Here is a 26,116-nt window from a genome sequence, read left to right as displayed (position 1 = left end):
TTTGAGTACATCATGACCCATATGTTATAAAAACTGCTAACAGTTGTGAATGTGATGGCTGACCTTTAAAAAAAAAAATTGCTTTGGGATTGTAAAAAAATAAATAAAACTACTAAAATGCTAAAGTGTTTTAGTTTGTTAAAGCAACATGGCTTTTTTTTTTTTTTTTTTTTTTTCCAAGATAGATAATCTGGATAGCTGCAAAGTTTACTAACAGTATCCCTGTAATAAAAGATTGACAATGAAAACCAGAGGCTTCTTTCACCCTTCAAATAAAATATGCTTTTTAATAAAAATAGTAATAATCACTAAGTCCCAATTTTTTAATGAAGATATACTGACAAATATACTAATTTGACCTTCTTTCTCTTTAAGTTTCAAAGTCACAGGGAAAGAAAACATATTAATGAATTTACCAAAAATTTGATACTCTTTAAGTTTTTAAAAATAGTCCTAGTTAAAGAACACTTCATGCAGTGAAACTTGTCCTTATTCTATTGACAAACGTGATTTAGGACTTGAACTTTGCCGTACAAAATGTGAAGACAGAAAAAAAAAAAGGAAATTTTACAAAAGGATTTATAAATCATGCTATTTAGGAGCCCAGTAAATACTTTTTAGAATTTCCGTTAGAAAATTAGCACGTTTCTGGGAACTGGAGGTGTTCCAGGTATTATTTCTGCCTTCCAACTTCCTGAGATAGTGTATTTCTAAACTGTGACGCCCGAGACTACTGCAGTAATATCGACTGTCCCAGGCCTGGAAATCTAAGCTGCATCCCCAGTTCCCACAGCTGAGACCGAGGCACGCTGAAAATGCCCAACAGCTCTCAGCCCACACATCCAGTAGCAACTGGTTCCTTCCTCTTCCTGTGGAAGAGAAACATCCTCTGAGATGAGAAGAAATGCACCCTGAGGAATGCAAGAACAGCAGTGAGCTTTTCACACAGGAAATTACTATGGTAGCTCCCTGAAAAGTACTTGTCTCCTGGACTGTCAGCCCATAATGAGCTTCCTGCTGACCTAGAGGATGGTTTACCATGGAGCTAAATGCCATTTGTGGGGCTGTCGGAGTTTCACGGAAAATAGCGAATTTAGCTTTCAGCTGTTCTGTACGTGTATACCCATCTGGTTTTGAGTTATTTGGTGCTGCATAGATAGTAAAGCTATTGGCTTTGCTCCTTTATTTTGCCACTTGACAGTTAATTATTATTTGGTGAAAGTAGTCAGCAAGTCTGCTAACACATATTTTTCAGTCAGTTCTTCCTGCTTTATGCTGTCAAACTATGTAAAATATATTAGGGCTTCTAAAGATTTGGAACCTCACCATCTCAGTGAACTGGCTATTAAGGCCAGTGCTGGTCCTGGCCTAGTTCTTTCCGTGTCTTTCAATTTCTTTGCTTTTACTTTCTGAGATTGTCAGGCCACACAATCATACATCCTGAAACATAAATAAAATTGTTGCTTTCAGTCAACCAACCAACCAACCAACCAACCAACCCATCACTTAAATGTCAAATTGACTTCAATTGATTTTTACAATGGAAGTTTTTTAAGTATAATTTGATTTTCTATTTTTTGTCTTAATACCTAGAGTATTTTGTTTTTCTTTTACTCAGGATAATGATGGCCACTACAAAGCTCATATTTTATATCATAGGTACTTTTTAACCTACTTTCCAAAGCACTGCAGAATTTTGGTGGGCCTTAGTATTTATGGTGGCAAAATTCTCATACTTTTTATGTATCTATTTGGATTATTTTTCTGAAGCACATAGAGCTGTTTGTTTTAAGTTGAAGGGGAGATGGAGAAGGAATGCCAGGCATTTCCTTTTCCTTTTCAGAATGTCTTTTTAATGAACATTCCACTTTTCTCCTTGTGAACAAACCATCTCAGCTCTCAGCAAGGGACCTCTTGAGTGTCTAGTTTCTAATAATCCAATCTCTTGCCTTTGTTCCCCAATTCTAGGGAGCTAGTTTCATACATTTAATATCTCTGCTAACCTCAGAGCTCCCTTTTAGCATTTACAGACTTAGACATCTGTTTAACCAGTTCCCTATATTAAATTCTCTCTGTTAAAATAATGGCTGTACTTTCTGTTTTTCTGTTGAACCCTGAGTGATACATAGTAAATCATCCTAAAGAAATGATAAGATATACAAACAAAGATTTCTATTCAAGAATGCCTATTCCAACATTGTTTGTAATAACAACATCAACATGACAAAAACCTTTAAAGGTTTTCTATTTATTTTTAATTATTTAAAATGTTAAAAGCCTTAAAACAGCTTAATAAGCAAAAGATGTTATCAAGTTTATTTCATTTTTTAGTGACTTGTGAGTTTTGACATGTTCATGATTACTGTTTGTTTATATTTCTGAAGATCGCATATTTGTGTGCTTTGCCCATTTTCCTATTGTTCATTTTTAAATTGATCCTTAGGTAATTTTAGTTAAGATGATTGACCTTGGGCAGGGTGCGGTGGCTCACGCCTCTAATTCCAACACTTTGGGAAGTGTTTGCCGAGGCAGGCAAATCACAAGATCAGGAGTTTGAGACCAGCCTGGCCAACATGGTGAAACCCTGTCTCTACTAAAAATATATAAGTTAGCTGGGCATGGTGGTGGCTGCCTGCAATCCCAGCTACGTGGGAGACTAAGGCAGGAGAATTGCTTGAACCCTAGAGGCAGAGGTTGCAGTGAGCCAAGATCGTGCCACTTGCACTCCAGCCCAGGCGACAGTGCAAGACTCCATCTCAAAAAAAAAAGAAAATAAAAAAAAGAAGATTGACCTCTTGCCACGTGCTACAAATATGTTTTCCTTTTTTCTCATTTCTCCTTGAATTTAGTTTCTGATTTTCGATAGGTTTAGCTGCATTACCTTTTTGAAAACTACTTTTTGTTGTTTGGATTCTATGCAAAGAAATTCCACCATCAATCCCCAAACATCTTAGCTACTCTTCTTGAGGTTTTATTTTTAATGATAAAACCTTAAAATCCAGATGTATTAATTTAGTTATGAGGTACAGATTTATAATTAAAAAGTATCCTCAATTTGTATTGTTTCACTGATTTGAATAACCTTCTTTAAACATTAAATTCATATGAACTTGTGTCTCTTTGGAGACTTTCTCTTCTGTCTTATTGATCTGTTCTTGATCTATTTGTTCTTGATCCATTATCATCTGTTTGCTCTTGATCCATTATCATACCTTTTTAATTATTGTAGATTTAGAATATTTCTTTAAAATATTATATAATGCAGTTTTTTCCTTCAAAACTTTCCTGGGTCTTCTTGCCTATTACTTATCCATATTAATTTTAAAATTATTCTGTCTGTTTCAAAAAACCATCCCATTGGAATGTTGATTACCATTGCACTAGATGTATACAATAATTGGAGAATTGCCAACTTGCCGATTTGAGTTGCTTATCTGGGAATGTAGTAGTATATTCAGGGAATTTTTCCCCCTTTTTTCTTTCATTTATTTATTGTTTAATTGGCAGATAAAATTGTATGTATTTCTTATGTATAATGTGATGTTTTAAAGTATATATACATGTGGAATGGTTAAATGTAACTAATTTACAAATGTGTTACCTCAGTGTTTCAGTAAATCAATTCAGGAGCACTCTCATTTACATGCCTGTGGTTCCCATAAAAATAGCCACCATTTTTCACATGCTACTAAACATTTTACCTCATTACTAAGCATGCATGTAGTTTCTTGCATTCTGCAAATTAGCCTTAAAGGGGTTAGGTAACTTCCCCAAAGACACACAGCAAGGAAATGATGGGGGCAAGCAAGGCTCTGATTGAACTAACCTCAGAGGACAGTCTGAACACCAGCAGCAACCTGCCTTCCAGATGTTTAGACACACAGACCACAGGCCTTGCCACTTTGAATCCTGGTTTTAGATTCCTTGTGGTCAGTATGATTTAACTTAAGTAAATATTTTTCACCATCGTATAGTAGCCAAGGAGACCTGATGCATATCTCTGGTTGTGGGGGAAAAAAATGGAAAGTACTGAGGACCTCCAGTTTGGGAGTAGGTGGAGAAATAGGCCCTTGAGTCAACCAATGCTTGTAAGTAACTGGTTGTGAAGGCTACTTTGGGAATTTAGGCATTGCCTATTCCTACTTGCCAAGTACGTAAATCCTTGGCACACACCAGACTTTAGCACACACAAGTCCTTAGTGTTAGAATGCTCATCAGGAAGAATTGTGTTTAAGACACACTTGTCTCTTACTGTTTATCCAGAAGGTGTGCCATATGGCGTTCTCATCATAGGTTGTTCAAGCGTAATTGTGTGGATATAGCTTCCTGATATGAATAATTATTTGATCTGTCATGTCTTTAAATCTCTTTCATAATGATGTAATGGCTTTACCTCCCTTGGCAGGGCTTTGTCACTATTCTCTGACTGCTCTCCCCAGGTTCTCACTTCTGCCCTGTCGCTAATTTTCAGTTTTTGTCTGTTTGTTGAAAAAGGATATTCTCAGCAGTAGGAACTGTGTATGCAGAAATTTCCTTTGATGGTGTTTTTGCTGTTCTGGTGTGTGCAGGTATTATTTTATTTTGGAATAGATGGGAACCTCAGTTTTTATCAAATTTGGTTAGGGTGATTTTTATAAAGTGAATTCTATTTTAAATTGGCCTTTTGTTGCTGTCATTTGGTTGACTGGTTGGGTTTTGTTTGTTTGTTTTGTTGTTTTTTAAAATGGAGACGAGATCTTGCCATGTTGTCCCGGTTTGTCTCTAACTCCTGGGCTCAAGCCATCCTCCAGCTTCAGCCTCCCAAAGTACTGAGATTACAGGCATGAACCACCATGCCCATCCTGACTTTTATTTTTAAACACAGCTATGCTTTCCTGGTAAATATCCTCAGTTAGTTGGGTTGGAAATCTTGGAGGCAAGGCTCAAAAGAAAGCCCAAGTCCATGATACAAACTGTGTGACTGTGTGCAGAATCCAGGCCATGTCTTCCAGTTTCTCTCTCTCCCTCACTCTTAATGTTCTTCAGGTCATGTGTTATCTATAGTTCCAGGAGGTCCAGTAGCTCCATGTTCAGGACTCCTCAGACTCAGTTTGCCTCTCTTGGACTGACTATATCATAGAGCTGTATATGTTACAGTATTAACACCTTGTCCCCAGAGGTGGAACTTTCAAAGGAATTTTGCTATTTACTTGGACACTTCTGCTTGAAGCTTCAGGTTCAGAAAAATGAATTTGTGCCCTACTTGGTCTATTCTCTAAGGTTGATAATATATAAAATAAATTTATTTTAAATGACATCTAGCATCAGGTAAAGTACCATGCTGAGTAAATATTATTCTTAATTCAGAACTATGCATTTTGGGGATAGCAATTTAATACAGTTTCAAGATGATAAATACTTAAAATAATTCCTTATTGTAAGTAGAACTGGAAATGCATCATTAAGCTAAAGCAAAACAATTGTATGCTTTGAAAAATCAGTTGAAATTTGAATAATTTGACTAAGAAATGTGCTCTCTCGGATTTGTACTTTTTAAGAAAATTTTGAGTACTTTTTGTACAGTTCTGTACACAGTAAAATTACTGAAAAAATTCAAGATATGTACACTATTTTAGAAATTATTTTATTCTTTCCTTTTCTAGAAATCACTTATATATTTCAGTGTTCTATGAAATATGTAATATAATAAACATATGGCTATCTTAACATTTTGGGCACTGTGTATCCAAGGATCACATAAGAAACTTCAACCATGTCATATTATTTTTAAGTTACCATTTTTTAAATTGAGTATATTGATAAGTTTACCAAATAGAATTGAGAAAAATAATTTTGATTTTAAGATAAACTATTGCTTACCTTAAATGTATTGAAAACTTTTGATTTAGAGAGCAGCAGTTTTCTCTAAGACATTATATTATTAATATTTAGTTCAGTGTTAAGATCTATTCATTTATCCTACAAAGTGCTATGACTATTTTTATGTATTTATTCATCAAGGAAAACGACAGTCACGGAGTTTATATCCCAAACTATGAGTATGTCTGTGAATATGTTTTGTTTGTTTTTAGTTTTTGCCTTGGCACCCTTTCCAGGCAGTTCTCCTGGCAACAGTGGCATTGCTTCTGCCTGTCATACGTTTTTTGCAATTGAGCTCTTCCGTTATGTTTCCCTACTGCAACCTATTTCATGCACATGTTTTGGCTGTTTCATCCAGCAATTAATTTATATAATCTTTCCTATAGGTTTTTAGTCAAAATGTTTTTCTTTTTTTAATTATTATTATTACACTTTAAGTTCTAGGGTACCTGTGTACAACGTACAGCTTTGTTACATATGTATACATGTGCCATGTTGGTGTGCTGCACCCATTAACTCATCATTTACATTAGGTATATCTCCTAATGCTATCCCTCCCCCTTACCCCCATCCCACGACAGGCCCCGGTGTGTGATGTTCCCCACCCTGTGTCCAAGTGTTCTCATTGTTCAATTCCACCTATGAGTGAGAACATGCAGTGTTTGGTTTTCTGTCCTTGTGACAGTTTGCTAAGAATGATGGTTTCCAGCTTCATCCATGTCCCTACAAAGGACATGAACTCATCCTCTTTTATGGCTGCATAGTATTCCATGGTGTATATGTGCCACATTTTCTTAATCCATTCTGTCATTGATGGACATTTGGGTTGGTTCCAAGTCTTTGCTATTGTGAATAGTGCTGCAATAAACTTACGTGTGCATGTGTCTTGATAGCAGTATGATTTATAATCCTTTGGGTATATACCCAGGAATGGGATGGCTGGGTCAAATGGTATTTCTAGTTCTAGATTCTTGAGGAATCGCCACACTGTCTTCCACAATGGTTGAGCTAGTTTACAGTCCCACCAACAGTGTAAAAGTGTTCCTATTTCTCCACATCCTCTCTAGCACCTGTTGTTTCCTAACTTTTTAACAATCGCCATTCTAACTGGTGTGAGATGGTATCTCATTGTGGTTTTGATTTGCATTTCTCTGATGGCCAGTGATGATGAGCATTTTTTTCATGTGTCTGTTGGCTGCATAAATGTCTTCTTTTGAAAAGTGCCTGTTCATATCCTTTGCCCACTTTTTGATGCGATTGTTTGATTTTTTTCTTGTAAATTTGTTTCTTTGTAGATTCTGGATATTAGCCCTTTGTCAGATGGGTAGATTGTAAACATTTTCTCCCATTCTGTAGGTTACCTGTTCACTCTGATGGTAGTTTCTTTTGCTGTGCAGAAGCTCTTTAATTAGATCCAACTTGTCAATTTTGGCTTTTGTTGCTATTGCTTTTGGTGTTTTAGTCATGAAGTCCTTGCCCATGCCTATGTCCTGAATGGTATTGCTTAGGCTTTCTTCTAGGGTTTTTATGGTTTTAGGTCTAACATTTAAGTCTTTAATCCATCTTGAAATAATTTTTGTATAAGATGTAAAGAAGAGATCCAGTTTCAGCTTTCTATGTATGACTAGCCAGTTTTCCCAGCACCATGTGTTAAATAGGGAGTCCTTTCCCCATTTCTTGTTTTTGTTAGATTTGTCAAAGATCAGATAGTTGTAGATGTGTGTTATTATTTTTGAGGGCTCTGTTCTGTTCCATTGGTCTATATCTCCGTTTTGGTACCAGGACCATGCTGTTTTGGTTACTGTAGCCTTGTAGTATAGTTTGAAGTCAGGTAGCATGATGACTCCAGCTTTGTTATTTTGGCTTAGGATTGTCTTGGCAACATGAGCTCTTTTTTGGTTCCATATGAACTTTAAGGTAGTTTTTTCCAGTTCTGTGAAGAAAGCCATTGGTAGCTTGATGGGGATGGCACTGGATCTATAAATTACCTTGGGCAGTATGGCCATTTTCACAACATTGATTCTTCCTATCCATGAGCATGAAATGTTCTTCCATTTGTATGTGTCCTTTTTTATTTTGTTGAGCAGTGGTTTGTACTTCTCCTTGAAGAAGTCCTTCACATCCCTTGTAAGTTGTATTCCTAAGTATTTTATTCTCTTTGAAACAATCGTGAATGGGAATTCACCCATAATTTGGCTCTCTGCTTGTCTGTTATTGGTGCATAGGAATGCTTGTGATTTGTGCACACTGATTTTGTATCCTGAGACTTTGCTGAAGTTGCTTCTCAGCTTAAGGAGATTTGGGGCTGAGACGATGGGGTTTTCTAAATATACAATCATGTCATCTGCAAACAGGGACAATTTGACTTCCTCTTTTCCTAATTGAATACTCTTTATTTCTTTCTCCTGCCTGATTGCCCTGGCCAGAACTTCCAACACTATGTTGAATAGGAGTGGTGAGAGAGGGCATCCCTGTCTTTTGCCAGTTTTCAAAGGGAATGCTTCCAGTTTTTGCCCATTCAGTATGATACTGGCTATGCGTTGGTCATAAATAGCTCTTATTATTTTGAGATACGTCCCATCAATACCTAGTTTATTGAGAGTTTTTAGCCTGAAGGGCTGTTGAATGTTGTCAAAGGCCTTTTCTTCATCTGTTGAGATAATCATGTGGTTTTTGTCTTTGGTTCTGTTTATATGCTGAATTACGTTTTTTGATTTGCGTATGTTGAACCAGCCTTGCATCCCAGGGATGAAGCCCACTTGATCATGGTGGATAAGCTTTTTGATGTGCTGCTGGATTCAGTTTGCCAGTATTTTATTGAGGATTCTTGCATTGATGCTCCTCAGGGAGATTGGTCTAAAATTCTTCTTTTTTTGTTGTATCTCTGCCAGGCTTTGGCATCAGGATGATGCTGGCCTTATAAAATGAGTTAGGGAGGATTCCCTCATTTTCTATTCACTGGAATAGTTTCAGAAGAAATGGTACCAGCTCCTCTTTGTACCTCAGGTGGAATTCGGCTATGAATCCATCTGGTCCTGGACTTTTTTGATTGGTAGGCTCTTAATTATTGCCTTAATTTCAGCGCCTGTTGTTGGTCTATTCAGGGATTCAACTTCCTCATGGTTTAGTCTTGGGAGGGTGTATGTGTCAAGGAATTTATCCATTTCTTCTAGATTTTCTAGTTTATTTGCATAGAGGTGTTTATATTATTCTCTGATGGTAGTTTGTATTTCTGTGGGATCAGTGGTAATATCCCCTTTATTATTTTTTATTGTGTCTATTTGATTCTTCTCTCTTTTCTTCTTTATTAGTGTTGCTAGCGGTTTATCAATTTTGTTGATCTTTTCAAAAAACCAGCTCCTGGATTCATTGATTTTTTGAAGGGTTTTTTGTGTCTCTATCTCCTTCAGTTCTGCTTTGATCTTAGTTATTTCTGCCTTCTGCTCGCTTTTGAATGTGTTTGCTCTTGCTTCTCTAGTTCTTTTAATTGTGTGTTAGAGTGTCAATTTTAGATCTTTCCTGCTTTCTCTTGTGGGCATTTAGTGCTATAAATTTCCCTCTACACACTTCTTTAAATGTGTCCCAGAGATTCTGGTATGTTGTGTCTTTGTTCTCATTGGTTTCAGAGAACATCTTTATTTCTGCCTTCATTTTGTTATGTACCCAGTAGTCATTCAGGAGCAGGTTGTTCAGTTTCCATGTAGTTGAGCGGTTTTGAGTGAGTTTCTTAATCCTGAGTTCTAGTTTGATTGCAATGTGATCTGAGAGATAGTTTGTGATAATTTCTGTTCTTTTACATTTGCTTTACTTCCAACTACGTGGTCAATTTGGGAACAAGTGCGATGTGGTGCTGAGAAGAATGTATATTCTGTTGATTTGGAGTGGAGAGTTCTGTAGATGTTTATTAGGTCTGCTTGGTGCAGAGCTGAGTTCAATTCCTGGATATCCTAGTTAACTTTCTGTCTCATTGATCTGTCTGATGTTGACAGTGGGGTGTTAAAATCTCACATTATTATTGTGTGGGAGTCTAAATCTCTTTGTAGGTTTCTAAGGACTTGCTTTATGTATATGGGTGCTGCTGTATTGGGTGCGTATATATTTAGGATAGTTAGCTCTTCTTGTTGAATTGATACCTTTACCACTATGTAATGGCCTTCTTTGTCTCTTTTGATCTTTGTTGGTTTAAAGTCTGTTTTATCAGAGACTAGGATTGCAATCCCTGCTTTTTTGTTTTGTTTTGTTTTCCATTTGCTTGGTAGATCTTCCTCCATCCCTTTATTTTGAGCCTATGTGTGTCTCTGCATGTGAGATGGGTCTCCTGAATACAGCACGCTGATGGGTCTTGACTCTTTATCCAATTTGCCAGTCTGTATCTTTTAATTGGAGCATTTAGCCCATTTACATTTAAGGTTAATATTGTTATGTGTGAATTTCATCCTGTCATTATGATGTTAGCTGGTTATTTTGCTCGTTAGTTGCTGCAGTTTCTTCCTAGCATCAATGGTCTTTACAATTTAGCATGTTTTTGCAGTGGCTGGTACCAGTTATTCCTTTCCATGTTTAGTGCTTCCTTCAGGAGCTCTTGTAAGGCAGGCCTCATGGTGATGAAATCTCCCAGCATTTGCTTGTCTGTAAAGGATTTTATTTCTCCTTCACTTATGAAACTTAGTTTGGCTGGATATGAAATTCTGGATTGAAAACTCTTTTCTTTAAGAATGTTGAATATTGGCCTCCACTTTCTTCTGGCTTGTAGAGTTTCTGCGAAGAGATCCGCTGTTAGTCTTATGGGCTTCCCTTCGTGGGTAACCCAACCTTTCTCTCTGGCTGCTCTTAACATTTTTTCCTTCATTTCAACTTTGGTGAATCTAACAATTATGTGTCTTGGAGTTGGTCTTCTCGAGGAGTATCATTGTGGCATTCTCTGTATTTCCTGAATTCGAATGTTGGCCTGCCTTGCTAGGTTGGGGAAGTTCTCCTGGATAATATCCTGGAGAGTGTTTTCCAACTTGGTTCCATTCTCTCCATCACTTTCAGGTACACCAATCAGACGTAGATTTGGTCTTTTCACATAGTCCTATATTTCTTGGAGGCTTTGTTCATTTCTTTTTGCTCTTTTTTCTCTAAACTTCTCTTCTCGCTTCATTTCATTCATTTGATCATCAACCACTGATACCCTTTCTTCCACTTGATTGAATCGGCTACTGAAGCTTGTGCATGCATCACGTAGTTCTCGTCCATGGTTTTCAGCTCCATCAGGTCATTTAAGGTCTTCCCTATGCTGTTTATTCTAGTTAGCCATTTGTCTAATCTTTTTTCAAGGTTTTTAGCTTCTTTACGATGGGTTTGAATGCCCTCCTTTAGCTCAGAGAAGTTTGTTATTACCGATTGTCTGAAGCCTTCTTCTCTCAACTCATCAAAGTCATTCTCTGTCCAGCTTTGTTCCGTTGCTGGCGAGGAGCTGCATTCCTTTGGAGGAGAAGAGGTGCTCTGATTTTTAGAATTTTCCGTTTTTCTGCTCTGGTTTCTCCCCATCTTTGTGGTTTTATCTACCTTTGGTCTTTGATGATGGTGACGTATAGATGGAGTTTTGGTGTGGATGTCCTTTCTGTTTGTTATTTTTCCTTCTAACAGTCAGGACACTCAGCTGCAGGTCTGTTGGAGTTTGCTGGAGGTCCACTCCAAACCCTGTTTGCCTGGGTATCACCAGCGGAGGCTGCAGAACAGCAAATACTGTAGAATGGCAAATGTTCCTCCCTGATCCTTCCTCTGGAAGCTTCGTCTCAGAGGGGCACCCAGCCGTATGAAGTGTCAGACAGCCACCAATTGGGAGGTGCCTCCCAGTTAGGCTACTTGGGGGTCAGGGACCCACTTGAGGGGGCAGTCTGTCCATTCTCAGATCTCAAACTCAGTGCTGGGACAACCACTACTCTCTTCAAAGCTGTCAGACAGGGACGTTTAAGTCTGCAGAAGTTTCTGCTGCCTTTTGTTCAACTATGCCCTGCCCCCAGAGGTGGAGTCTACAGAGGCAGGCAGGCCTCCTTGAGCTGTGATGGGCTCCACCCAGTTCGAGCTTCCCAGCCGCTTTGTTTACCTACTCAAGCCTCAGCAATGGCAGACGCCCCTCCCCTAGCCTCGCTGCTGCCTTGCAGTTTGATCTCAGACTGCTGTGCTAGCAGTGAACAAGGCTTCGTGGGCGTGGGACCCTCCCAGCCAGACGCAGGATATAATCTCCTGGTGTGCCATTTGCTAAGACCATTGGAAAAGCGCAGTATTAGGGTGGGAGTATCCCAATTTTCCAGGTACCATCTATCACAGCTTCCCTTGGCTAGGAAAGGGAATTCCCTGACCCCTTGTGCTTCCTGGGTGAGGTGATGCCCCGCCCTGCTTTGGCTCATGCTCCGTGGGCTGCACCCATTGTCTGACAGGCCCCAGTGAGATGAACCCGGTACCTCAGTTGGGAATGCAGGAATCACCCGTCTTCTGGGTTGCTCACGCTGGGTGCTCTAGACTGGAGCTGTTCCTATTTGGCCATCTTGGAACCTACTCTCCTCTAATTTTGTATTTTTAGTAGAGATGGGGTTTCTTCATATTGATCAGGCTGAAAATGTTTTTCCTAAGTATAAGGAGAAATGAATTTTAAGAGAATTTAAGCTGTTTTTTCTGAATGGGAAAAAAATGAGAATATACTAAAAATTTGTCTCTTTTCTTCCTGCCTTCATCCTTCCCCAAGCCATTCCTCACACCAAGGTGGGATATTTGGAGCTGACCATAGTAACTGGGATTCCCCTGTTTTCCTCAGCCTTTTATGTACCTGGCACAAGAGAATCTGGTGTAGTGGTAGATATGTGGAGACTGGGGTCAAATAGCTTGTTAGAGTGGAAAGCCCAGTACATGTGGAATCAATTACTCTTCTGTCCATATCTCTGCAGACCCCAAATGAGTGGCAGAAACAGAAAATTTTTTGGTGTACTAACCAAAGATGAGCTGGATTTCCGTGGGAGCTGAATTTAGGGTAGTGCATCTTGTGGTGTTAGCATCATGAAAGGAAATGACTCAGCTTAAGTCAGGTTCAATGGACATTGTTCATTCATTTCACAAAAATGAACATGTCAGACACTAGGTAGGAGCTGGGGATGGGGAATGCGTGTGGATTTTAACAGTAAGCAAAAACTGTGAACGTATGAATGTTAGTACAGTGAAAGTATGAATTGAAGGCAGTAATGCGTGGGATCAGAGAGAGTTTTCCTGGAAAAGGTATTTGAGCTGAGATCTAAAACCTTGCTACTCAAGGCCGGGCATGGTGGCTTACACCTGTAATCCCAGCACTTTGCGAGGCTGAGGCAGGTGGATCACCTGAGGTCAGGAGTTTAAGACCAGCCTGGCCAAATGGCAAAACCCCATCCCTACTAAAAATACAAAAAATTAGCCAGGCATGGTTGTGCACGCATGTAATCCCAGCTACTCAGGAGAGTGAGGCAGAAGAATCACTTGAACCCAGAAGGCAGAGTTGCAGTGAGCCAAGATCATGCCACTTCACTCCAGCCTGGGCAATAGAGTGAGACTCTGTCTCAAAAAATAAATAAATAAAACAAAATAAAATAAAACTTTGCTACTCAAAATAAGATTCATGGACAGTTTGCTTGAGCATCACCTAAGAGTTTAGTAGAAGTTCAGATTCGCAGGTCCCACCCCAGACCTACCAGATCAGACCCTGCATTTTAGTAAGATCCCCAGGTGATTTGTGTGTGCATTAAAGTTTGAGAAGTGCTGATCTAAAGCCTCAACAGGATTTGAAGTGAAAGGGTTGGGAGAAGTGGAATGTTCTAGGCAGAGGACAGAATATATACAAAGGCTGTGTCTGTGGGGGAGCTTGTGTTACTTTAGGACCTGTAAAAAGTCTGGGGCCCAGAGATAGAGTGGGGCACACTGTTATGTGAGCCAAGCTTAGAGAGGGTCATAGGAATCAGGCATGCAGGCCTTTTCATGATTTTGCCCTTTGTAGCTTGAAAACAAGCTTCCTGCCAGCTGAATAGACACATGGAAACCAGTTAAAAGAAAAAGTCAATAGTCCAGACAAAAACTGAAGGTAGCTGGGATTAGGATCATCTTAGTGGAAATTAAGAGAATGGAATTCGTTTGAGAGATATGTAAGCAGGGGTAAGAAGGGGGTTAGCAAAGATAATCCCTGGGTTTTTAGCTTGTACAATTATATACCATTTACTGAAGTAGGGGATTTCCTAAGGGGACCAAATTTGCGATTTCAAATTCCAATTTGGACATACTGAGTTTGATGTTCCTTTGAAACATCCAGGAGTATCTGTCAGACGTGCAATTGTGTACACATATCTGTGCTGTAGCTTAAAGGAAAGGTCTAGAGTGGAAACAAGAACGAGTGAGTATTCTGCATGTATGTGGTGATTGAAGCAGCAACCATAGATACAATTGCCTGAGTAGAAAGTGTAGAATCAGAAGAGGGTTTGGGACTATTCCCTGAGGAATTTTAATAAAATGATCTGATGAAAGAGTCACCTGCAAAGAAGGCAGAGAAGGACTAGTAGGTAACAGGGAAGCCGAAGAGTATGGTGTCATGGCAGCCAAGGAAGGAGAATAGTTTCAAGAGGACAATAGAGTCAGCATTGTTGAAAGTCCAGAGAAAGTTTGAAAAATGTTTGATAATTTGGTGGAGATTACTGGTAACCTTTTGAAGAGCTTTTTTGATGGAGAAATATAGATGCGAACCAGTATGAAGGGAGTAGAAAAGTGAGTAGAGGGAAGGGTGAGAAAAGGAGTCAGCTATAATAGATTTTTTAAATCTTTTTTTTCTTTCTTTTTTTTTTTTTTTTTTTTGAGATGATTTCTTACTCTTTCGCCCAGGCTGGAGTACAGTGGCACAATCTCGGCTCACTGCAACCTCCGCCTCCCAGGTTCGAGCAAGCAATTCTCCTGCCTCAGCCTCTGGAGTAGCTGGAACTGCAGGCCACACCAACACTCCTGGCTAATTTTTGTATTTTTAGTAGAGATGGGGTTTCACCATGTTGGCCAGACTGGTCTCAAACTCCTGACCTCAGGTGATCCACCCACTGCGGCCTCCCAAAGTGCTGGGATTATAGGCGTGAGCCACCGCACCCAGCCAATTTTTAAAATCTTATTTAGTAAATTTATTGAGTACCTGTTATATACCAAGCAATGAGAATGTACAAATGAAAGAGCAAGTGCAATAATAATGATATGTGCCTAAATCGCTATGGGAGTAATTAGTGGAGTGTTTAAATAAAGAAACTGTATAGTAGGGGCAGGGGGTCAAACATGTACTTGGAGAATTTGAGTGGAAGACAGAAAAGTTACAGATACAGCTTCCCGAAAGTGAGTGATACTTGAGCTGATTCTTTAAAAATTTGCCTGATAATAAGAGGAATGAGGACAGAGCTCAGAAAGTACAAAAGCAAGAAGCTCTGAGAGGGGAGTGAATTTAGGAAACTAGACATTTCAGGTTTGCCTCAGCATTGTGTGAGGTTGAGGGACAGCAAGAGATGAGACAAGAGAGAGAAGATGAGGATGGATTGTGAATGATCTCAAATGTGTTTTGAAGGTTTTTGGAGGTATTTGGATTCACCCTGACCATTGGGGGAACCAGTGAAGGACTTTTAGCCAGAATGACAAAAGCAAATTTGGATTTCAGAACAGTTACTCTGGAGATGTGAAAAAGGAGGGGTTAGGGGGAGGTAAAACTAGAGGCATGGAAGATTAGCAGGCAATTGCAGTAGTAACCCAGACCTGAGGTGACAACTGTCTGATCTAGTGCAGTAGCATAAGGGATGAAGAAGAGCAGACTGGCTCATGAGGTATTGAAGAGAAAGAGTCAATAAGTTCTGTTTACTGACTGTACATGGGAGAAGAGGGAAGAGTCAAGAATATCTCGCCAATTTTTGGCTGGTGGCTAGATAATGGCACTGTTTATTAGGACAGGAAGAGACAGGGCTTGGGTGTAGAATATCCAGTACAGAAATCTAGATTTGAGAATCTTGACTTGATTGATTAGGACACTTCGTCCCACAGGGTGACCCCTAAACTGCTGCTCCGTAGTATGTGATAATGATAATGATGAAGAGATGATCTGCATTAATTGCACCTCATTATCAAGAGGAATCATTAAAAGAATGCTTATTTGGTTTTTTGGTTTTTTGGTTTTTTGTTTGTTTGTTTCTTGAGATTGAGTCTTGCTCCATCACCCAGGCTAGAATACAGTGGAGCAATCTCGGCTCACTGCAACCACTGCCTCCCCGGTTCAAGCGATTCTCCTGCCGCAGCCTCCCAAATACCTGGGACTACAGGCATGTGCCACCAAGCCCAGCTAATTTTTGTATTTTTAGTAGAGATGGGGTTTTGCAATGTTGGCCAGGCTGGTGTCGAAATCCTGACCTGAGGTGATCCACCCATCTTGGCCCCCCAAAGTGCTGGGATTTCAAGCATGAGCCATTGTGCCCAGCAAAGAATGCTTATTTGAATCATGCTGATTATTTGGTAAATTCTGAGACTGAAATTTGAAATGGATAAAGCCCATCATGTTTAATGGCTATGAAACATAACAGGTTTTGTTTCGTATAAAGTATGTCATAATGTTAGTGACATGCTTTAGTGGTATCATGACTTCCTCTTTAAAAACTTCCTGCGGTCGTGCACGGTGTCTCACGCCTGTAATCTCAACACTTTAGGAGGCCAAGGTGGGTGGATCACAAGGTCAAGAGATCGAGACCATCCTGGCCAACATGGTGAAACCCTATCTCTACTAAAAATAGAAAGATTAGCTGGGTGTGGTGGTGTGCACCTGTAGTCCCAGCTACTCAGGAGGCTGAGGCAGGAGAATCACTTGAACCCAGGAGGCAGAGGTTGTGGTGAGCCGAGATCACGCCACTACACTCTAGCCTGGTGACAGAGTGAGACTCTGTCTCAAAAAAAAAAAAAAAAAAAACTTGCTGCTTACTCATCTGTGTGTATGTTCATACACATACATGCATATGCGTGTTTGAGAAAAGATATATTATTATAATTCATCATTCTGTTATAAAGTAAAAGAATCTAGCTCATATTCTCTGTAACTCATGCCATCTATGAAAAGTATTTTTGAATTTTATGGTTAAATTTGAATGTTATTTTTGGTGGGCCATTTTTCCCTATGGTAATTACAGGGAAAAATATTTCTATATAAACATAGCCATTGTTTTTATTATCTTTGGTTTCTGAGTTTCTTCCACCAGCAAAACAAGAAAGGAGGAAAACACCTACATGATTTTACACATGAAAATATATGGAGGAAATATATTTAAACTGCATCATGTTACCATAGAATCTTATTTTTTGTTATTTATAATGAAGGATTTGATACTCTACTCATAAGCAATTTAAGAATGCTGTTGTGGCTGGGCATGGTGGCTCACGCCTATAGTCCCAGCACTTTGGGAGGCCAAGGCAGGTGGATCACCTGAGGTCAGGAGAAACCCCGTCTCTACTGAAAATACAAAAATTAGCCAGGTGTGGTGGCATGCACCTGTAATCCCAGCTACTCAGGAGGCTGAGACAAGAGAATTGCTTGAACCCAGGAGGCGGAGGTTGCAGTGAGCCAAGATGGCACCACTGTACTCCAGCCTGGGCAACAAAGTGAGACTCCATCTCAGAAAAAAAAAAAAAAAGAATGCCATTCTTCCTGGAGATTTTTATGCCATAGTATTTCAATTGTATCCAGTTATATAACCTTTATCATAGGGTTAAATATTTTTGATTAATTTCATAGATCTAATTGATGTTAGATTGGCTTCCTATATTATTGTTGGGAAATCATTTTTCATCCAGTAAAACAATGGAACTAGATTTTTAAAATAGATGATAGATCTTTGTCTGCTAAGTTTAAAATATATATATAAAATACATTTTTCACTCAGCTGCCTGAAAATGAAAATCTTTTATCCCTTTTAAAACTACATCTGAAAATATCTTATTTTTTTCTTTGGGGTTTGTTGAACAGTGTGAAAGATAACTACAGATCTTTTCTCCATTCATTTAGCATGCTGTACAAAAGATTCTTGTTGAATTTGATATGGAACAGATAATGAGGATGGATCCCTTACTCTGAATGCCCTTCGAAGTGTAATGGCACAGTTCACAAAAGAAGTAATGGCTACTTGTTTTCCCTTTTGAGTTTGCAGGAAATTTTATGCAGAAAGTTGGTGTTATGTTCATTTGGAGTATTGGGAATATCATACACTTGTAGGCTTTTTAGTTTAATATTAGAAGAGAGAGCACTAATTCTCTATCACTACCTGTTACCCATTTTGTCCCCTACTCCCAGATAATTTTGGTTAGTATTTTTATCATTAATTAAGATATCTCTGGTGCAGTGCCCTTTTAGATCAGCATACAGCATTAGAAAGTAGATCCTCCTTTGAGGAAGTGATGGTTTGTGTTTTCTTAATCATATAATAAGTGAAACATAGAAGGAAATTGTTGTACAGATTCCATTTGTCCTAGCTGTATACTACCCATTAATGGCTTCGAAATTAATAGGTTTCTCTAGAGATTAGAAAGAAGATTAAAGACAAAGGCAGATAGTAGACTTGTAACCTCAGCTGTCTTTTCTAAGGTGACTGAATTAATCATTTGGATATTTCAGTTGATAGCTACATGGTATATTTTTCAAGTCTTCTGATACAAATGCAATTTCCAATTAGGTCTCAAGAAGGAAAAGCAAAGTCCTCTATAAAATCTTATCCCCAAAGCCGAAGGCTCTTTCTTTGAGAAAAAGATGTATGTTTTCTCCTGAGGCACAAACAAGTCTTAACTCAGCAAATTTAGTTTGGAGGACAAAATTTCACATGACATTTTTTGATTATATCCTAGTCATACTTTTAAGTCAGTCAGACTTGATCAAATGAGTATGTTCCTACAAGGATACATAATACACTGTTTAGAAGACAGAAAATTGTCATTTTTTCCTTCAAGATCAACAGCCTATGTTTTCAAGAATGTCAGGAATCGAAAATGAATTCTGTGTTGTGGTCCTGTGACAGCCCCATCTGGGTGAGTCTACAGTTCCTTTTTCTGTTTCCCGAATAGATCCATCCACTCCTTAGTCAACATTGGCTTTTGATCTTAAGAAACGAACCAAATTTAGAGCAGCACTCTGAGTCACTTCTGACAGGCAGCCATCCTCTTTGTCAAGATTCTCAGATGAACTCTGTGACTATCTGAGTCCTTTGTGCTGATGGTAAACTTAGTGTAAAGCCTCCCACTCTTTGGCTAACGCTCTTCTAGTCCTCCCATTTTGGTAATTCGTCAGCTCCAGAAAGACCTCCATCCAACAAGCCTCCTGCTTTACACTGCCTGCTCCCTGTGTCTGGGCCTCCTTTACCCAACTTACATTCTGTGGTCCATCTTTACATCCATGGTCTTGTCCCTTTCTTCCTCTGCCGTCCTCACCTAGAAAAATGCCAACCTGGGTTAAATCTGTTTCTCTGGCTCCTACACGCCTACACCCAAAGGGCTGGATTTCACTAGACAACCATCGTGGCTGGTCTCACCACACATTTATTTACACAAAGCTCCATGGGCACTCAGCCACTGTCTATCCAGCCCATTTATCGAGTAGTTATCCCCTCACTCTCCTGTGTCTTCAGTGCTCTCTTTATGCTTGCTCTTTCTATCAGCACACATTTGTGATATATTTCTCATCTTCATAAATGAAAACCTCATTTGGCCCCTCATCCCTTTCCAGCTCCTGTCTCATTGCTCTTCTCCCATTTATAGCAAAAGTTCTTCTAAAAAAAAAAAAAAAAAAGAGTTACTTAGATTCACTGTCTTTATTTCTTCACTTTGCATTCTTCTGAGTGCTATCCAATCAAGCATTCATCCCCACTCTTCCACTCATGTCAGGGTCCCAAGGACTCATCTCGGTCCACCCGTGTGTGGCACTTGATCCTGGTGATCACTCCTTCCTCCTGGAAGCTCTTTCCTCACTTGACTTCTGGGCAACTAGTCTTCAACCTCAAGGGCCACCAGTCACCTTTCCTGCTCCTGCCTTCTAAAGTCTCTGCAGCTCTTCTCTCTTTTGGCTCCTTCCTAGTGATCACAGACCCATAGATAAAAAGATGTATATGCCAGTAACTCCCAAATGTATATTTCTAGACCCAGCCTCTCCACAGAAATCTAGAATCATATACTTCTAATTGTATTAATGACTGTTCCCCTTGAAAGTCTAGTAGGCATCTCAAACATAACATGTCCAAAATTTATTTACCACTTCTCCATAAAAAATTGCATCAGCATAGCTACATCATAACATAGCACCTTGCTCAGCTTTATTTTTCTTCCTAACCCTTGTCGCCTAGCGTTACATCACATATCTACATGTGGTCCCCACTAGGATATAACCACGAAAGCAGGGCCTCTTGTTTATTCACTCCTTGAGGTAGGCAGAACAACTGTTCCTCAAAAATGTTTATCTCTTCATCCCCAGAATCTACGAAAATGTTTCCTTACATGGCAAAGGGGGTTTGCAAATGTGATTAGTTAAGCCTTTTTTTTTTTTTTTAAGAGAGTCTCACTGTGTTGCCCAGGCTGGAAGTACAGTGGCTCGATCTCGGCTCACTGCAACCTCCGCTTCCCAGGTTCAAGCGATTCTCCTGCCTCAGCCTCCTGAGTAGCTGGGACTATAGGCACATGCCGCCATGCCTGGATAATTTCTTTTGTATTTTAGTAGAGACAGGGTTTCACCATGTTGCCCAGGCTGGTCTCAAACTCTTGAGCTCAGGCAATCCGCCCACCTCGGCCTCCCAAAGTGCTAGGATTACAGGCATGAGCTACCGCGCTCGGCCAAGTTAAGGCTCTTGAGATGGGGAGGTTATCCTGGATTCTCTGGCCGGACCCCATATAATCACAAGGGTCCTTATAGGGACAGAGGGATTCATGAGAATTAGAGAAGATATAATAATGGAAGCAGTTATTGGAGTGATGCAGCCATGGGCTAAGGAATGTGGACAGCCTCTAGAAGGTGGAAAGGCAAGCAATGGATTCTCTCCTAGAGCCTTCAGAAGGAATGCAGCTTACTGACACCTTATTTTTAGCCCCGTTAAACAAGATCCAAGCCCTTGTTTTGGACTTGAGATCTCCAATACTGTAAGATGATAGATCTATGTTGTTTTAAACCACTAAGTTTGTGGTCATTTGTTACATCAGCTGTAGGAGATGAACACACTCCTGTATCTCTGGTACCTGGAATTTTACCTGGCACATAGGTGCTAAATAAAATAATTTTGCTTGAACAAATGGCATGTATTCATTATCTTAGATCCTATGTAGAGATCATTGAAGTTTCCAATCCCTACTCTAAATTTTATCTTTGAAAATAAATGATATATTCTTTCTTTGAAAAATAATATTTGCTTTTATTTTTGTCCAGGCGAAAGGCTTTTTCTGTTGTTGTTATTCTAGTCTATTTCAGGCAGACTTTTTATACATACGTGTGTGTGTGTGTGTGTGTGTGTGTGTGTGTGTGTGTGTGTGTAGTGATTTAAAAATCTCAGAACATCAGGAATAAAAAGGACTTTAAAAGGCATTCAATTGAATTTCCTGATTTGATGTTTGTATATCTTTCACAATATCTCTGACAAATGACCTTCCCAAGTCTATTTTAGAACCTCAATAATGGGAAACTCGCTCTGGCTTAGATACTTTTCTGCCTTTTATCTGTTTTGTTCTCTACTTACAGAATTAAACCAAAAGTAGAAATGTTAGTCGTAAATCAAAACTAACTATTTTAACCAACTGATTGAATGTATATCTAAAGTTCAGGTCACTAATTATCTTTACATGTGAAATGCCTGCTTTTGCATTCACATTTGTCAGGAAAATCCTTATGTTATTCAGCCAGAAGCTACCAAGTATGCCTTTAGAGGATAAAAATCTACCAGTGATTTGCAGTTAGATAATATATGCTTGCATTGCTCCCTCACTGTACCTCTGAGAAGGCATTTAAGATTGTAATTTTTAGCAGAAAATGGCATTAGTTTAACTTTGGGGGGTTATATTTCTCTCCAAATACTATCAAATTACTAATATTTAATTTTTTGTGATTGGCTCAGCTGATGCAGGACAGCCAATTAAATTCAGTTCAACAAATGTGGAGCTTTGTCTATGTCTCATGTGCTATGCCAAGCACCTGAGGTGATAAAAGTTGTTGACCCCACGTGAGGGGTTCATAATCTAATGGGGAATACCGATATGTAAACACAAATATCATAAGGAGTGGGAAATCCTCTACTGATGGCACGAAGTCTTGTGGGAGTGAAATGGCACTAGTGATTACTTCTGACTTGCCAGCCCAGAGGGTGGGCGGTGGAAAGGGTGGTAGGAGAAGGAGAGAAAAGGAAAGGAGGAAGGGGAATAGATATAACGTATGAACTTTCACATGTAGTTGAGCGCCGCAGTATCTTGAATGTTCCTTTGTTAATTATGTAAATAATAATAGTTTAGATGTGTGGACCATGGTTATGTTGTTGAATGGTTAATTTTCTAATAAAAATGTGTTCGGCAATGCCAAAATTTTCAGTTTTCATTGATGCATTAAAGTAATTCATCCTCAAAAATAAGTGACAAATGAAGATGTATGTGTTAAAAATAACCATGATATTTAAAGAACCTGTTAAGAGTCATTTGTCCCCAGGATGTGATATGTTTTATATTCAGTTCTCAGGACTTTCATAGTTCTTTGCATCAGTCAGATCGGTATCTTTTACTCCATTTCATTTGTTCAGGTGAAAAGTGAACCCTTTTGACCTATACAGATAAGGATTTCTCAGCCCTTAGATTCACTCTTTGCCCTTGATGAGGATGCATTTCCCATCTTCGAGATGGCAACCATGGGGTTATCCAAAGAAGAATGTAAGGGTAGTGATTGCCCTGCCATCCTTTTTGATAAAGTACTTCCTCAGAGTATTGTACGCTCCATGAAGGAAGAAATCATGTCCGTCTTTTCTTTGCTGTAGCTCTAAGCCTACCATAGGAGGTCCTTATTTGTAGGATCAATCAATGATTGTATTACTATTGCTTCACTGTATCACACAGTGTTAGCAAAAGAAGTAAGAGGTGGGAAATGAGAGCATGATGTGATTTCTTCTTTTTATGAATTACCAAAGCATTTGTTTTTTCTGCAGTCTTACAATCATGTGTTTGCTTATGTTTTGTCTGCTTGTTTGTTTCATGCTCCTTCAGCAGTGCCAGAGATGAGCCAGGCACTGTGGGGGATTTAGGCCCTGCCCGGTCTGAATTCTCTCATCACAACAGAGAATCCTTGAGAGCGGGCATCATACCATATGTACATTTATCATTGTATGATAGTATGCATAGATAGATGCTCAGTAAGTATTTATTCAAAACTGAATATTAGCACCTTTGAAATAGGAGAATATCTCAATGTGCTGAGAGAAGCAGGTACTACAGACTCACTTGCTGGACTTCTATCAGCCAAGAATCTTAAACACCATGTTTTTCCCTTTGTACCTTTTTAAAAAATGTTTATGAATGAAATGTACTGAGCCTCCCCCACCCTGTGCATCTCACTCTTCTCCTATACAAACAGGATGTAAAGACAGGGTTGGTTGGTAGAAAGGAATCTGCTAATACCTAGGTTCCAATACCTTTGAGAGACAGAGAGAGATGTCAGTTGGCTAATGTTGTAGGATGGAGAGCTGGCACCCTTTTTTCTCTCTGCCCATATGCGTTTCCCTTTTTTCTTTCATTTCCATATGTGATATGATAGTAATGTATTTTTTGCTGGTCCCAAACAAGAAAACCTATTGGAGGTCTTTTATTGCTTGGATTGTCTATGGTCTTAAATCATCTTTGCCAATTTTCCTATTGTCCTTTCTATACTAACGACCTTGACTGCAAACCTCCAGAGTTCAATAACTGATTTGTTCATTAGATTGAGGCCTTTTTCCAAGAAAGGCTGAAGCTCTTATTACAATATGATTAATAATATTTGTGGCCATGTATATACATACTTAGGTATGTTGTGATCCATATTTTTTCCAAAAAACCGTCTTGGTTATAGATAATTTGGTTTCCATCTGTGAGAGCAATAATAAAATCTGTATACAACCGGGCGCAGTGGCTTACGCCTGTAATCCCAGCACTTTGGGAGGCCAAGGGGGGCGGATCACGAGGTCAGGAGATCAAGACCGTCCTGGCTAATATGGGGAAACACCGTCTCTACTAAAAATACAAAAAATTAGCTGGAGGTGGTGGCAGGCGCCTGTAGTCCCAGCTACTCAGGAGGCTGAGGCTGGAGAATGGTGTGAACCTGGGAGGCAGAGCTTGCAGTGAGCTGAGATCGCGCTACTGTACTCCAACCTGGATAACAGAGCGAGACTCAAAAAAAAAAAAAAAAAAAAAAAAAAAGTCTGTATACAAGTGGTTAACATTTTCAAAAATATTCAAGCTTCTGCTAAGTACTCGAAATGATCCAAGGGATACAGTGATGAGAAGAGTAAACATAGTAATCTAGTGAGGGAGACAGACAATAGACAAACAGCAAATATATAAATACAAATTCTGGGCAGTTATGGAGGAAAGCATCAAGATGCCATGCTAGAGAATGAAAGGTCCAGCTTCAGCAGGGTGGTCAGGGCAGGGACTACATTTCTGAAGATGTGACAGTTAAGCTGAAATTTGGAGGTCAAGAAGGTTGCAGTCATGCTAGGATGGCAGAGAAAGCCATTGCAGGCAGAGCAGAAGCAATGTTTTTTGTTTGTTTGTTTGTTTGTTTTTTAAAGCCTGTCCTTTGAGCAGGAACTATTTGTTTGGGGGTGAGGATGGTTGTGGAGCATGGACATCCGTATTTTGTCCCCAGTGAGTGAGGTCTAGGATCAGGAATGCAGACTGTGCTCATGAGTCCAGATTTCTTGGAGAATCCTTTGTATTTCCATACTCACCTCTACAGTGCTCCCATTTTAGTCCTTGCGATCAGCTCAGTAGCTGCAGACCCATGTAGATAAGTGCTGTATGTTGTCTTCCTAGTTCCTTTAGCTCAGAGCATAAATAGGTGGTTGGTTCATAGATGCTTCTAAGTATGACTGGGTAGCATTAAAAATCCTTTATGTTAACTTGTTCTTTCAGGATCTGTGATTGTTAGGAGCCTTTCTTCTGGACATTTTCAGTATAGTTTTAGCTTTTCTCTGTCATATGGAGTTGAGTAATTCAAAGTGATACCAATAGGATCGTTTTGAGGATGTCGTTTGTTTTTTGTTTGTTTGTTTGTTTGTTTTAAAGAGATAGAGTTTCTCACTCTGTAGCCCAGGCTGGAGCGCAGTGGTTCCATCATAGCTCACTGCAGCCTCAAACTCCTGGGGTCAAGTCATTCTCCTGCCTCAGCTTCCGGGGTAGCTAGAACTACAGGCACACACTAGCATGCCTGTCTTAAGATTTTTATTTTTTGTAGAGATGGGGTCTCCCTATGTTCCCCAGGCTGATCTCAAACTCTTGGCCTCAAGCAGCCCTCCCATTTTGGCCTCTCAACACTTTGGGATTGTAGGCATGAGCTACTATGCCCAGCCCTTTATGATCCATTTTGAGTAAATTTTGTATATGGTGTGAGGTAGAGACCCAAATTCATTGTTTTGAATGTGGATATTGGGTTTTCCCCATGCCATTTGTCAAAAAGACAATTCTTTCTTGATTAAATTGTCTTGGCAACCTTGTCAAAAATCAACTGACTGGCCGGGCGCTGTGGCTCACACCTGCAATCCCAGCACTTTGGGAGGCCAAGGCAGGCGGATCACAAGGTCAGGAGATTGAGACCATCCTGGCTAACATGGTGAAACCCTATCTCTACTAAAAATACAAACAAAATTAGCCGGGCATGGTGGTGGCGCCTGTAGTCCCAGCTAATCAGGAGACTGAGGCGGGAGAATGGCGTGAACCTGGGAGGCGAAGCCTGCAGTGAGCCACTGCACTCCAGCCTGGGTGACAGAGTGAGACTCTGTCTCAAAAAAAAAAAAAAAAAAAAATCAGCAGACCATCAATGGAAGGGTTTATTTCTCCACTCTCAATTTTGTTTCTTTGATTTTTATGTCTATTTTTATGTCAGTGCCACACTGTCTTAATTACTATAGTTTTACAATAAGTTTCTAAATTTGGAAGTATGAGTCCTTCACATTTTTTTCATCAATATTATTTTAGCTGTTATGGGTTTCTTGCATTTCCATATGAG

At 39.5% G+C, this 26,116-nt stretch overlaps 1 protein-coding gene and 1 long non-coding RNA gene across 3 annotated transcripts in view; one reads left to right on the top strand and one right to left on the bottom strand.

Moving 5' to 3' along the window:
- Window positions 1-26,116, top strand: part of LOC112634842 (POC1 centriolar protein homolog B) — a 102,251-nt gene that overhangs the window by 68,467 nt on the left and 7,668 nt on the right. The window lies entirely within an intron of this gene.
- On the bottom strand, window positions 813-24,896 carry LOC112634843. The gene is made up of 4 exons (XR_003121834.1): window positions 24,840-24,896; window positions 12,309-12,472; window positions 1,327-1,440; window positions 813-911 (listed from the first exon to the last, which is right to left on the bottom strand). It is a non-coding gene; the product is annotated as an uncharacterized LOC112634843 (long non-coding RNA).

The sequence above is a fragment of the Theropithecus gelada genome, chromosome 11, assembly GCF_003255815.1.
Source record: "Theropithecus gelada isolate Dixy chromosome 11, Tgel_1.0, whole genome shotgun sequence".
Classification (NCBI taxonomy): Eukaryota; Metazoa; Chordata; class Mammalia; order Primates; family Cercopithecidae; genus Theropithecus; species Theropithecus gelada.
The sequence above is the reverse complement of the archived record's forward strand: the minus strand, read 5'-3'. Positions and strand labels throughout refer to the sequence as shown.